The sequence below is a fragment of the Castor canadensis genome, chromosome 5 (assembly GCF_047511655.1).
Source record: "Castor canadensis chromosome 5, mCasCan1.hap1v2, whole genome shotgun sequence".
Lineage (NCBI taxonomy): Eukaryota > Metazoa > Chordata > Mammalia > Rodentia > Castoridae > Castor > Castor canadensis.
Genome location: NC_133390.1, coordinates 164,635,055 through 164,647,951, shown reverse-complemented (window position 1 = coordinate 164,647,951; position 12,897 = coordinate 164,635,055).

The following is a 12,897-nucleotide window of genomic DNA, read 5'->3' as shown; positions in this document are numbered from 1 at the left end:
AGCCCCAGAACTGAAATAGTAACCAATTCCTATAAGGAAAAAGACAATTATTTCTACCTGAATAGACCTTGGAACTTCCCAGGGGATAAAAAGCCAGAGGTGACTCCTGAGAGGTCACTAGGAAATAGATGTGTAGACAAAGCAGGACTCAGCACTCCAGGCAAAGGGAACAGCATGTGCAAAGATTCAGAGATATGAAACAGCCAAATCATGATGTGCAGAGAAAGGACTAAAAAGTTGATTTCAGCAAGGGAGGCAGAGGCCAATATACCTGGACCTCAAGTGCCAGTCTGGCTGGCTCAGATTGCCCTGTGAGTGACTGGGAAACTGAAGACTCTAAAGCAGGGAAAATACATCATTATTGAACTTAATTTATTTAACAAATAACAAACCAGTGATCACTATGTTCAGCGGTCTATGGCAATAACCCCTATGAGGAAGGTCCATGTAATAGACAAGGAAACTGCAGCACAGAAAGTAGTAAATGGTTTGTCCAAGTTCCCATAGTTAGTAAGTAGCAAGTGCAGGATTAAAATCCAGGTGGCCTGTCTCTAGAATTCCCATTCCTAACCAATACACTGTGCTCCTTTTCCACTCATATTTTACAAGAAGTTACTTTGGTCAGTCTGTATGCACAAGAAGGAGGGAGGGCTTCAAGGAATGTGGGAGGAGACTAGTGAAGAAAGTGGTTCAGGGTTACCCTGGAGGGAGATATAGGTGGCCTCAAGTAGGCAGGGACATTGGTGTAAGAACTGTAGATGTGGAATACATCAACCTCATAAACAAGGAAGAGGCCCAATATGGTGACTCAGAGGGGAAAGGCAGGCTGGCCACCAGCCCTAGGTGAATGGAGCCTGATCAGTCAGAGGAGGGTGGCTAATGGTGGAGGAAAGATGGCAGCAAAGGGGGTGGCAGGGTGCCATGGCAAAATGATATGCTGCATAGAACAGGAAAGGCCTAGTTTTCAGATGGAAATGGGAAACAAGGATGTCATTGATGCTGCCTCCCTGGGACCATAGAAAGCATGGTGGATGGGAGAAAGAGTGCCCTCACCACAGCAGGCAGAAGAGCTGCAGCAGCCTGGGAGGGATTGCATTTGTGAAAGGCAGGAGGCATATGGAACATCCTACCTTCTGAAGGCTTGTATGCAGCAAAAAGGCAAGAGGAAGAGTCAATAGTAGGGTGTGATGCTTCATAGGCAGATGGAGGAAAATGCAAATGTCCACTATCCCCACACTCAACCAGATTACTGATGTGCATAAGCACAGTGGCAAAAATGAACAGGGCCCTTAAAGCTTTCCAGTCAACACTGCAAAAAAGGGAACTTTAGCTCACCATTACAGTATAATGGATGCTTATTGCAAATACTTATGACTCTTGTCTGCAGCCTTCTTATTTGAATGCAAAACAGCCAGTGCCCCCCAGAAATAGCCCGCCAAAAATGAAGGCCTAGGAGTTGGTGAGTAAATACTCAGCTTGCTCATCCCTCAGATAGAATAACTCAGAATTATTCTTGGACGAATTATTCATTGGCAGAATTGCACCTTGGTTATCTGAGGATAACCTGCTTAATGACACACAACACACCTGCATGATAACACATATTTTTACTGAGTTCCTTTTTTTCCTATCTTACTTCCCATTCCTTACCAGGGCTTCCCTTTGCCATCTCCAAAATAAACTACTTGCACTTAATTCCTTTTGACCAAGTTGGCTTCTGGGGGATCTAACTCAGGCAGGAACTCTAGGACTCAGGGATCCCAATTTGCCCTTTGTCACAGAGTTTATCAGTGCAGAGACATGACCCAAAACTCAAGTGTCCCAATCCCAAATCCAGTGAAGGGCAGAGATTAAAAGCACAAAATACATAGTCACAAGTTTCTGGGTTAACTCACCTGTGTAGATTACATTATCATTTTGTTTTCTGTCTTCCCTATAAGAAAATTAACTATTTTTCCCCCAAAGAAATAAATTGCAGTAAATCACCATGTGAGGAATCAACTGCTTCACCCCCTTGACAGAAACCATGTAACCTCCTTTGACCAAAGAAACATGAGCAGAAATGATACATGCCAGCTCTGGACAGAAGTCCTCGCAGTCATTCTTGGTTGATTGGTTGGGTGGTTGGTTGGGTGGTTTTATTTGGTTTTTGTTTTTGTTTTTGTTTTGGGTCATGAGAATAGCATGTCTCAAGGCTGGACATAAAATCCTGCAATCCCAGCTACTTGGGAGGCAGAGGTGGGAGGATCACAGTCCAAGTCCAAGCCAGGAAAAAGCAAAAGAAATGCAAACTAAAAGCAAAAGGACTGAGGGTGTGGCTTAAGTGGTAGAGCACTTGCATAGCAAGCAAGGAAGCATAAGGCCCTGAGTTCAAATTCAATCTCCAGTACCTCCAAAAGACAAAGACAAATATAATAATAGCATGATCCATGAGTGGCACAAAGTGGGAGTAGGAAAAACTTAGTCATTTTAAACCACTGACATTTGGGAATTCATAACAAAAGCTGACTAATACATTCACTACATATTGACTATATTACCTAAAGCAAATAGCTAAACCTCTGTGAGCTTTGGGTTCTTCCTCTATAAAAACAAGACTAATAGTACTATTATCCACTTAATGAGACTGGAGTAGGAATTATGCAAGAAGTCTTAGCCTGGCACCTGGCACAGAGTAAACGCCCAATAAATGTTAGCTATTATTATGATGTTTTTCTTTGCCTACAAACAAATTTCTTCCAAAAGTGAGTTCCCCAAAGAATATACTCAGCTCCTACAGGGTTCACCCCCACCTTATTTGTTAAAGGTACTTACTTTCCCTTTCTAATGGTCCTACTCAGAAGTGTTTTGCTCCCAACACAAGGGCACAAGGTGTGCCAAGCAAGGTACCCACGTCCCAGCAGGCTTGCATGTAGGAAACTCATAGCAGTTAATGAATCCCCACAAAGAGGTCCAGATTAGTCCTGGTTTAATACCCTGAAATAGTAGGGAGTCATTTATCCATGAGCTATGGCCTCTCTGTGTTGCCTGTGCATTACGAGTTATTTATGAGGCAATTTGCACAGTTTCACACTGGCTGGTCATTATGCTGCTGTCTGCTAACCACTAGGAGAGTTGCTGAACCCAGAGATGAAATGGTCCTCCCCCTGCCTCCGCTTTACCAGTGACAATGAGCTGGTAGTTTCCCCCTACTGTGGCATGTTTGCTCTTTGGGAATGAGAGCAGAGCCCAAAGCCTGCTACATCTATGGTCCAGCAGCCAAATGGACCTGAGGACTTAACATGAAAGGCCACACTCAATAAAACAGGGGGTGGGGGTTGCTGCACAAACTACTGGTTACAAGGAGAGATTATTTTTACATGTACTCTAGGAAAGTATACAAACGTGGTGGTGACATTCTTTCAACTACTGATGGGAAAGAGACATAATTTTGTGGAATGTTTTGCACACAGCATGGCTCATAGAAAATTTTCAGTAAGTGTTATCTATGATTATCATTATGATGACCTGCATTTCAGCTGCTTCCCATCGTCTTGAACATCATTGCTGTAAAATGCTGGGCAGTTTGCTATTACATCCAGTTCAGCTCATGGCTTCAGAAGCTTTTGGGTCTACCAAGGGGGCAACTTCACTTGTTGGTAGGATTGTCCTACAAACAAGCTGGGGTCTGAAAGACAATGTGAGAGGCCTTATGTTCACACTAGTCTGAAGACATATATTCAATATTGTCTACTCATAGCAAATTGGTGTCTTTGAAAGCTCAACTTCATATCTTTAAAGTTCTTATGGAATGACTTCTGTATTCCAATCACTATGGCTAATTCTGTCCACAGTTACCATGGTGGCTCTGCACAACACAAGAGGTCTTAGAGGTGTGGTTTTACCATGGAACTCGAACTCTTTGTCAACAGAGGGGTTTATGGATCACCACAATGTAGTCAACATGATTGAGATGAAAGTAACCTGATTCCAACATTCTTCCTTGTATGGCTACTTCCTGTCTGCTATTCTCAAAGCATCCCATTCTCTGTAAGGATTTCCCTCCTGGGCCTTACTCATTTATTTCTTCATTCAATATTATATAGTTCTTATAAAACATCTTGAATTCATTGTTTCCTGTCCTTTTTTCTCCATAACATTGTCTACATCTGAATGATCATCCTTTCAATTTCAGTAAAATAAACTATGTATTAATAATAGCTATAATCTCTTCTGTGTTACCTTGTGCCAAATTCACTGTGTCTTGAATGTCTTATCTCTTTTAATCTTCACACACCCAGTAAGGTCCATACTATCATAATTCCTATCCAACAGATAAGACTAGAGAGATTAAGTAATTTACCCAAAGCCACACAGCAAATCAGAAGGACAATCTGAGGTTTGAGAATGGGATATTGTAGCAGATTTTGATGGTGTTCCACCCATGTCTCTCCAAACCTCACCATTTCAGGATACATGGGACAATAACCATCTAATGTGGTCTGCCAGTAAAGCAAACTAAAAATGTCAAGACTAACCAATAACAGATGGCAGTTGGTGCATTAATATTCCAGCTTCCCAATCCCTGAAAAAGGATAACTCTTAAGTATGTATTCTGTTCTGACTCCCAGAGTTGCCAGTGGAATTAACCCTCATTTGACCCAAATGGTAATCTGATTGAGAAGGCATCCTGTATAAACTTCCTTCCCTTCCCTGTCTCATTTCTCAGTACTCCTACCAGTGTTTCCTGGAATCCAATCCCAAATAGGGCACAAGCTTTCTAACCCGTGTCTCAGTCTGCTTCCAGAAAATGCAACTTAAGACAGCAAACTTTCTCCAAATCAACTTAATGTCCTTTTTCCTAGAACTAAAATTTTTTATTCATTAAAGTCACAAAATTCCTGAATCAGTTGTCAGGAATTTTACTTATTCCATCTACAATTGTCCACAAAATTAAGGGACAGCTGGTGGGTAGAGGTAGTTTGTCAGCCTCATGCAGTTCCAGGTCTTCCTCCATGAACAAAATAACCATAGCCACACAGGAAAAGTGTTCATGTGTTCTGTCTGCCTCATGGATGGCTCGGCCTCATTCAAATGGACCCAAACTGCAAGGAATTCCCATAATTATGACTCCCAAGCGCTCTCTTTTCTGAGGCAGATAATCTTTGTTTTACTGATATACATCAACAAGACGATGGGTTTTCTGACAATCACAGTCCCTAGATAATGTAGGAGAGCCTGAAGAGGCTAGAATAGAATTGGATTAAATTGTGGAATTTCCACCAAGGAGGAGAAGCTGAGAGAAAGCAGTCTACTACCTTCAGTGGAAACCAGCCCCCAAAAACCACAGGAGGAGAAAAATCCTCCCCATACCCAGCAGAATCCTGCCTTTCTTTTTTATTTTTTATTTTATTCATATGTGCATACAATGTTTGGGTCTTCTCCCCCCTTCCCCCTCTCCCTCCCTTACCCACCCTACCCCCTCCCTCTCCCCCTCAACCCCTCGCTGCTAGGCAGAAACTATTTTGCCCTTATCTCTAATTTTGTTGAAGAGAGAGTATAAGCAATAACAGGAAGGAACAAGGGTTCTTGCTGGTTGAGATAAGGATAGCTATACAGGGAGCAATGGGAATCCTACCTTCTTAACTCTACCTTGCTCACGTCTGTCCTGAACAAAACCATTGCAGGCAGTCAAGAGCTAGGTAAACCACTTCAGTCCTCTGGGCCTGGGTTTCATCATCAAGAAATGGGAATAATTTAGTACATAACTCATTCATTCATCAACTTTACTGAATGTCAACCACCTGCCTGATACTTGTAAAGATGTATATAAAGGACTTGGTGCATAATAAACACTCAATAACTTTTAACTAAAATCTTTAGTTATCATTGTTATTTTTATTTGATCCTCAAAACAAAATTGTACTGTGATCTTGTCTCCATTTTATAGGTGAATAAATCAAGTCTAAAAGAGGTTGAGATGACTTGCATAGGGCTATACAGTAAGAATTTGTACACAAAGCTTTTCATTTAAGGATTTGGGCTCACCAAATGGGAACTCACCTGTCTTCCTCCCTACTATCCTGTAACAAGGTTCTCCCAAGGGATGATAACAAAATAATCTTTGTCCAAGCAGAAGAAATTTCTCAACTATAGTCTTATGCATAAGTGCCCCCTTGTATCTGTGGCTGTCAGTCTGGCAGAAACTTAGAGAGAAAAGCAAAGTCTGGACTTTCACAGGTGGAAATGGGTCTCATCCTTCCCTAGCCCAAGTTTCCAGATCCCCCTGACAGAGAATCTAGATCAACCCAAGAAAGTGTTGTCAGGCTCACCAGGGGCTAGAGAAGGTATTGTTGTGGGAGGCTTTTAGCTGAGATTCGAGACACTGAGGCAGTTTAGCAGGAAGCAATGTTTTATTGTGCCGGCACAGACTCAGCAGACTCGTGTCCAAAGGCTGAGCCCTGAGAACAAAGGGATCTCACCTTACATACCCTTGCAAGCAGGTTACAGAGGCAATAAAATTTAAAAAACAAGGTTTAACCCATATATGCTTACATGCAGTTCTATAGGCTACTTCAGCCTAGTGCTAACTGGCCTTCTACACCTAGTGATATGTGACCTTCTTCGTCTTTGAATTCTTTAGGTTTTATCTCTCTGCTATGCCATCCCTTCCCCACTGCTACCTTTTCGGAACTCGGGCCTAGTTCGTTTTCTGATCCTCCTCCCTGCTACATTATTCCCCCCTTTGATGCTCGGACCCACCTAGGGTCAAAGAGCATCATTGTGATCTAGGGGTTTGTGTTTCCATAGCATCATTACATGTGAGGCCGTTTTCCTTTCTATATGGGCTCCATAATAGTCCTGGTAGAGCACCGTACCTGGGGGACCAGGCAGGGCAGTATTAACCATGCTCCTAGGATTAGGCCCATTGCCCCTATCAGAGTTTTGAATCCACCTAAGACAGAAACCACCCTCCAAATGGGTCATTGGGATCCCATCCTCTCCAAGTCTGGATGGGAACGTGGGCAAGCTTTCTCATTCTGTCTGTGATCTCTTCTGCGACCTTTCCTTCATCATCAATCTGTAAGCAGATTTAGACTGTTTACAGATTTAGAGTATCTGCTTGCTCTCTCAGAAGCAAATGGTTCTGATAGATGGCATTGCGCATCTTAGTGCTTTGTTTTGCCAGCAAATTGAGGGCTCTTGCAGTTCCATTAGTTATAATTTCAACAACAGCCTGCAGCCTCATGATGAGGTTGAACATATACATAGGAGTGCGATAGCCCCAGGACCTGTCTTCTGCCCAGGTGGCAGGACCATAGCACTGGATGATTCGCTCAGGAGGTCATACATCATCTTTCCAATTACCAATTTGTAAGGCACCCCGTTTTTGTCTACTTAATCTTTCTTCATATATGGGGACACCCAGTTTTTCACCTTGTCTGAAGGGAAGCAAGAAGAAGGATGGTCTGATTGAGCCTAGTACATAAGACCCAAACCAGCTTCTAAGCAGCACCGTATAAACTTGCTTCCCACAGATCCAATATAGCCTGGGTGCCCGCCAATCTATGTTTGCAGTAAGATCATCCCAAGATCTCTGGATATTAGAAAAGTTGGCCAGTGGTTGGGGCTGGAGTTCGTTATGGTTTGGAGCTCCCCACCACTGGGTCTCTTGGGCAGTGTCATTGTAAAACTTCTGTCCTAAACAAGTTAAATCCCCCACCAAGGTAGTAAATTTGCCTTCTGGGTGGGAGATAATAATTTCCGATGATGGAAGTTTTAAGGAGCCAGATGTCTTTCCTGTGTTCTAGGAAGGCAGACTCATTAAAAGGCTCTTGTGGGTCCAGCTCCCTTGATCCCAAGGCCAATGGTCTCCCATGTTGTTCCCCCTGCAAACATAGCATGAAGTGACATTCAGTGTCTGAGCTATAGACTCAGCCAGTGAGAGGAACAAGTTTTTAGCTTTGGCAGAGATGGAAAATTCACTCCTCATCTCCTCATAAGAGGAGTGAAAAACTTGGTATGAGGAACTCTTACGGGTAACAGTTACTAATTTGAGGTGCATCAGACTCCCAGGGTCAAGGCCCTTTCTATCTATCCTTATGCTAATTACTTGTCCTCATGTCCAATCAGATGGCTTAAGTTACGGTGAACTTTACAGGGTTACAGGTGCCACGGGTGCAGTCAGGGGCAGCTGTCCCCTTGTGAAGGAGGGCTGTGTATTTAGCCCCCTGCCATGTGGCCCATGGCCAAGAGCTGTCTCCCCGGCACATATACTTCTCATTTGACATACAGGCTCTTTCCCAAGCTAGCCCCCGCAGACACAGCCTGTACCTCCACACCCACCTTTGTCTACGGCCACACATGCATCAAAGAGCACTGACACTGTTTTTCCAGGACTAAGCACCTAGCTGCAGCTGATGAGGTTTCCAGGGTGGCAGACACTCCTGATCTCTAACCATTGCTCCCGAGGGCAGTAAGTGGGGTTGAAGTAGATATGCTGATTACCATGGGAGCACACTAGATAGGTGGTGTGATTGTGAGTGCATGACCCGATGACAGAGCCTGCACAGGAATAGTAAGCATGGAAAAGTAGTAACAACACTCTCTGCCCAAGCAGTACATATACCTAGGTCCCAGGAGGAGGGCTCTGGGGCCACAAAAGGAAAACAAATCAGTAACAATAAATAGTAAATATGCATCCTGCCCAAAAGAGATAGAAGAGAGCAAATAAAAACCTTTCACTGTGAGACCAACCAGTGGGGGCTGTTTCTGCCAAGCCTATGGTAAAGATTAAGGTGAGAACTACAGCATCAGATACAGACAAGGGGTGACAATGCATTACAGTGAAATAACTGGTGTGAAAAACAACCCGTTTGTCCCATTGGAGAGTTGACTCCTCAAGCTTCTGCCATTCGTAAACTAGTCAGCTTCCGGAGTGACTAGTGCAGGGCTGTCATCCCGTCGTTCTTGGTCCCCTGTTGTTTCCTGAGAAGCAGAGTTCTGCTGAGGGAGGGCACTCAGGTTCTGGAGGGTGATCCTACATGGTGAAGCCAGATCAGGAATGCACTCCCACTCGAGAGAAGCTGGCTTGACTCGACTGTGGTGGATCCAGGGAGCTATCTCTGTTATTTTAACTGTGGTGGTAGTAGTACACAAGATAACAACAAAAGGGCCTCCAATGGGGTTTTAATGGGTGGACATTATTATTTTTTTACCCAGACATTGTCTTTTGTTTTCATTTGTTGTTTTTTTTTTAACTGAGTAGAATTACCATGGCAACAATATATTATCAGTATATAAGAAAACACTTTTTTTAAAAAAGTTAAAACCACCATCTTTTTTTTTTTTAATGTGCATACAATGTTTGGGTCATTTCTTCCCCCCACCCCCTCCCTTACATCCCCCCTCCCTTATCCACCCTAACCCCTCACTACCAGGCACAAACTATTCTGCCCTTATCTCTAATTTTGTTGAAGAGAGAGTATGAGCAAAAATAGGAAGGAACAAGGGGTTTTGCTGGTTGTGATAAGGATAGCTATGCAGGGAGTTGACTCACATTAATTTCCTGTGCATGTGTGTTACTTTCTAGGTTAATTCTTTTTGATCTCACCTTTTCTCTAGTTCCTGGTCCCCTTCTCTTATTGGCCTCAGTTGCTTTAAAGTATCTGCTTTAGTTTCTCTGCATTGAGGGCAACAAATGCTATCTAGTTTTTTGGGTGTCTTACCTGTCCTCATACCTCCCTTGTGTGCTCTCACTTTTATCATGTGCTCAAAGTCCAATCCTCTTGTTGTGTTTGCCCTTGATCTAATGTCCACATATGAGGGAGAACATACGATTTTTGGTCTTTTGGACCAGGCTAACCTCACTCAGAATGATGTTCTCCAGTTCCATCCATTTACCTGGGAATGATAACATTTCATTCTTCTTCAAGGCTGCATAAAATTCCATACCACATTTTCTTTTTTTTTTTATTTTTTTATTATTCATATGTGCATACAATGCTTGGGTCATTTCTCCCCCCTGCCCCCAACCTCTCCCTTACCACCCACTCTGCCCCCTCCCTCTCCCCCCACCCCCTCGATACCCGGCAGAAACTATTTTGCCCTTATCTCTAATTTTGTTGAAGAGAGAGTATAGGCAATAATAGGAAGGAACAAGGGTTTTTGCTGGTTGAGATAAGGATAGCTATACAGGGCATTGACTCACATTGATTTCCTGTGTGTGTGTGTTACCTTCTAGGTTAATTCTTTTTGATCTCACCTTTTCTCTAGTTCCTGGTCCCCTTTTCCTATTGGCCTCAGTTGCTTTTAAGTTATCTGCTTTAGTTTCTCTGAGTTGAGGGCAACAAATGCTAACTAATTTTTTAGGTGTCTTACCTATCCTCACCCCTCCCTTGTGTGCTCTTGCTTTTATCATGTGCTCAAAGTCCAATCCCCTTGTTGTGTTTGCCCTTGATCTAATGTCCGAATATAAGGGAGAACATATGATTTTTGGTCTTTTAGGCCAGGCTAAACCTCACTCAGAATGATGTTCTCCAATTCCATCCATTTACCAGCAAATGATAACATTCCGTTCTTCTTCATGGCTGCATAAAATTCCATTGTGTATAGATAACACATTTTCTTGATCCATTCGTCAGTAGTGGGGCATCTTGGCTGTTTCCATAACTTGGCTATTGTGAATAGTGTCACAATAAACATGGGTGTGCAGGTGCCTCTGGAGTAACCTGTAAAACTACCATCTTTAAGTATCATAGGACATGTTTAGAGCCAGTAAAAATAGTTATTTTGTCTCTGTTTAAGTAGAAGACCCTGTCTAAAAATATAAGTTTGTGTCTGGAAGGGCTTTAATGCCAAATAGCCACACATGCATAACAACCATTTCATTAATTCTCTCAGCTTTGGTTATTTTTAAGAGGTCTGGCACCAGTGACTCCATTTGAACTTTGATGGCATTCCCCCCTTGTCTCCAAATGTCTCTGAGCAGTCTCTTTTGAAGATCTGTCTTCTATCCAAGTACTAACCAGGCCCAATCCTGCTTAGCTTTCGAGATCAGACAAGATTGGGCACATTCAGGGTGGTAGGGCTGTAGATTGAAGATCTTTCTTGATTGGTCGTTCTTTCCTGGATTTTGTTTGGTTGATTGGTTTTAGTCCCATGCTGAGGGGGAAATAACAAACAGATCAGGTGGGAGTCAATGCCAAATGGACCCTTTTGGCCAAATTTAAGCAACAAAGAGGCTTAGAAGGAGTGGCTCTTAGGCAACAGGCTTTTAGACATGGACAATATAAAACAAAATCTAACAAAAGCAGATGTCTAAAAAGCTAACCTGGTTGACACATAAGTAGATTAGAGTCATTTTTTTTATGGACTTGATTGTAAATGTCCCAGAGAGACCAGAACTGTAATGACAAAAACTTAAGAGTCATGGTTAAAATTTTGCTGGAGAATTTAGCAACTAACAGAACAGTATATCAGGACCACTAACTTTTTGTTACCATGTTTATCTAAATTTTGTATTTTTAGAAGGTTTGATATATTTGAAAAACATTAAATATATTTAATATACAGGAACCAGCAGCAGCATCACAACTCTATAGAGGTTATATATACATATTAGTTTAGTTGTTGCTCTTGAAGTAAAACCTTAGATTTTCATCAGTTGTAGGGGGAAAGAACAGTTTTAGTAAACCCAAATAGCACAGTCACAGACACATATAGGGTACCAACTGTATTAGAATCACCCAAGACAACAGTTGTTTAACCATGAGGTCATCTAAAAAGTTTTATATAAACTGTTAGAAAATAAGAGGTATGGAAGAGTCAGAGAGACAGCTCAAACACCAGTACAGGGTTTATTGCTTAGGCAGGAGCCATGTGGAGGGAGACCCCAGCAAGAGAGCTAGAGCCCATTGCCATACATAGGCTTGGGCTAGATATAGGGGGCTTGTGGAAAAGTACCAGGAAGGTATATTGTTGCTGGGCAACCAAGAAGGATAAATTGTAGTTAGATGACTGTCTGCCCAACGGTCCTTGGCATCTATCCAGGGAGATAAAGGTAAGCCATCTACAAGGGGGAGGGGGTCTAGTCCTAACATGTCTGTCCTCATTGTTAACTCCAACATAAACCAACTCTTAAATGAACATGACTCAGTTAACTTAGTAGTTAAAACCCCAACAAAAATCACCAGAGAACACAGGTAAATATTTATGGGGACTAAGTGTGGAGTTAGGAAACATAGTGGCCAAGAATCATGGCTCAGATTTAATAAGGGATCACATCCCAGACTGTTGATATTAACATATGGCTCATGACATACAGCAGGATCCCACCAACCTATCATCAATGGAGCCCCCCTAGAATAACAGGCCCAATCTGGCCATCCCAGGGCAAAAATTCCCTCCATCCACCATGCAAAATGAGGAGGACTAACACCTCCACTCTACTGAGTCCAATAAAAACTGGAGGTATTGACTTCCAGTGCAATGCTCCCTTTTGAGTTTTTATTTATTTTTTTTATCCTATCTGGAGGGTGCACTTTGGCTTTACATAAGTAAATCTGTCTTAACCCTCATATCAGTGCAGCAGTACTCCCTGTGCTCAGCTGCCTCTTGCTTCTCTGTGTTTTAATAAACTCTTGTTGTCTTGACAAATTTGTGGATCAACATGTAGCATCAAAAATTCCTGACAGTTATCTTGACAAAACTAAAACCATTTTTAAGACAGTATTTTGTAAATTTTATCAAGAACAATACAATATTTTAAAAATAGTCTTGTTGTTATGAGCTTAGAGAATTAAGTTTTAGCTTAACATCAGTACATTAAATTTTGACCTTACAAAACCTTTAATGTAACTCTTAGATTTTAGTCAACTTAATCACTTACATAAGCATCTATAAGCTCCATGTTTTCAT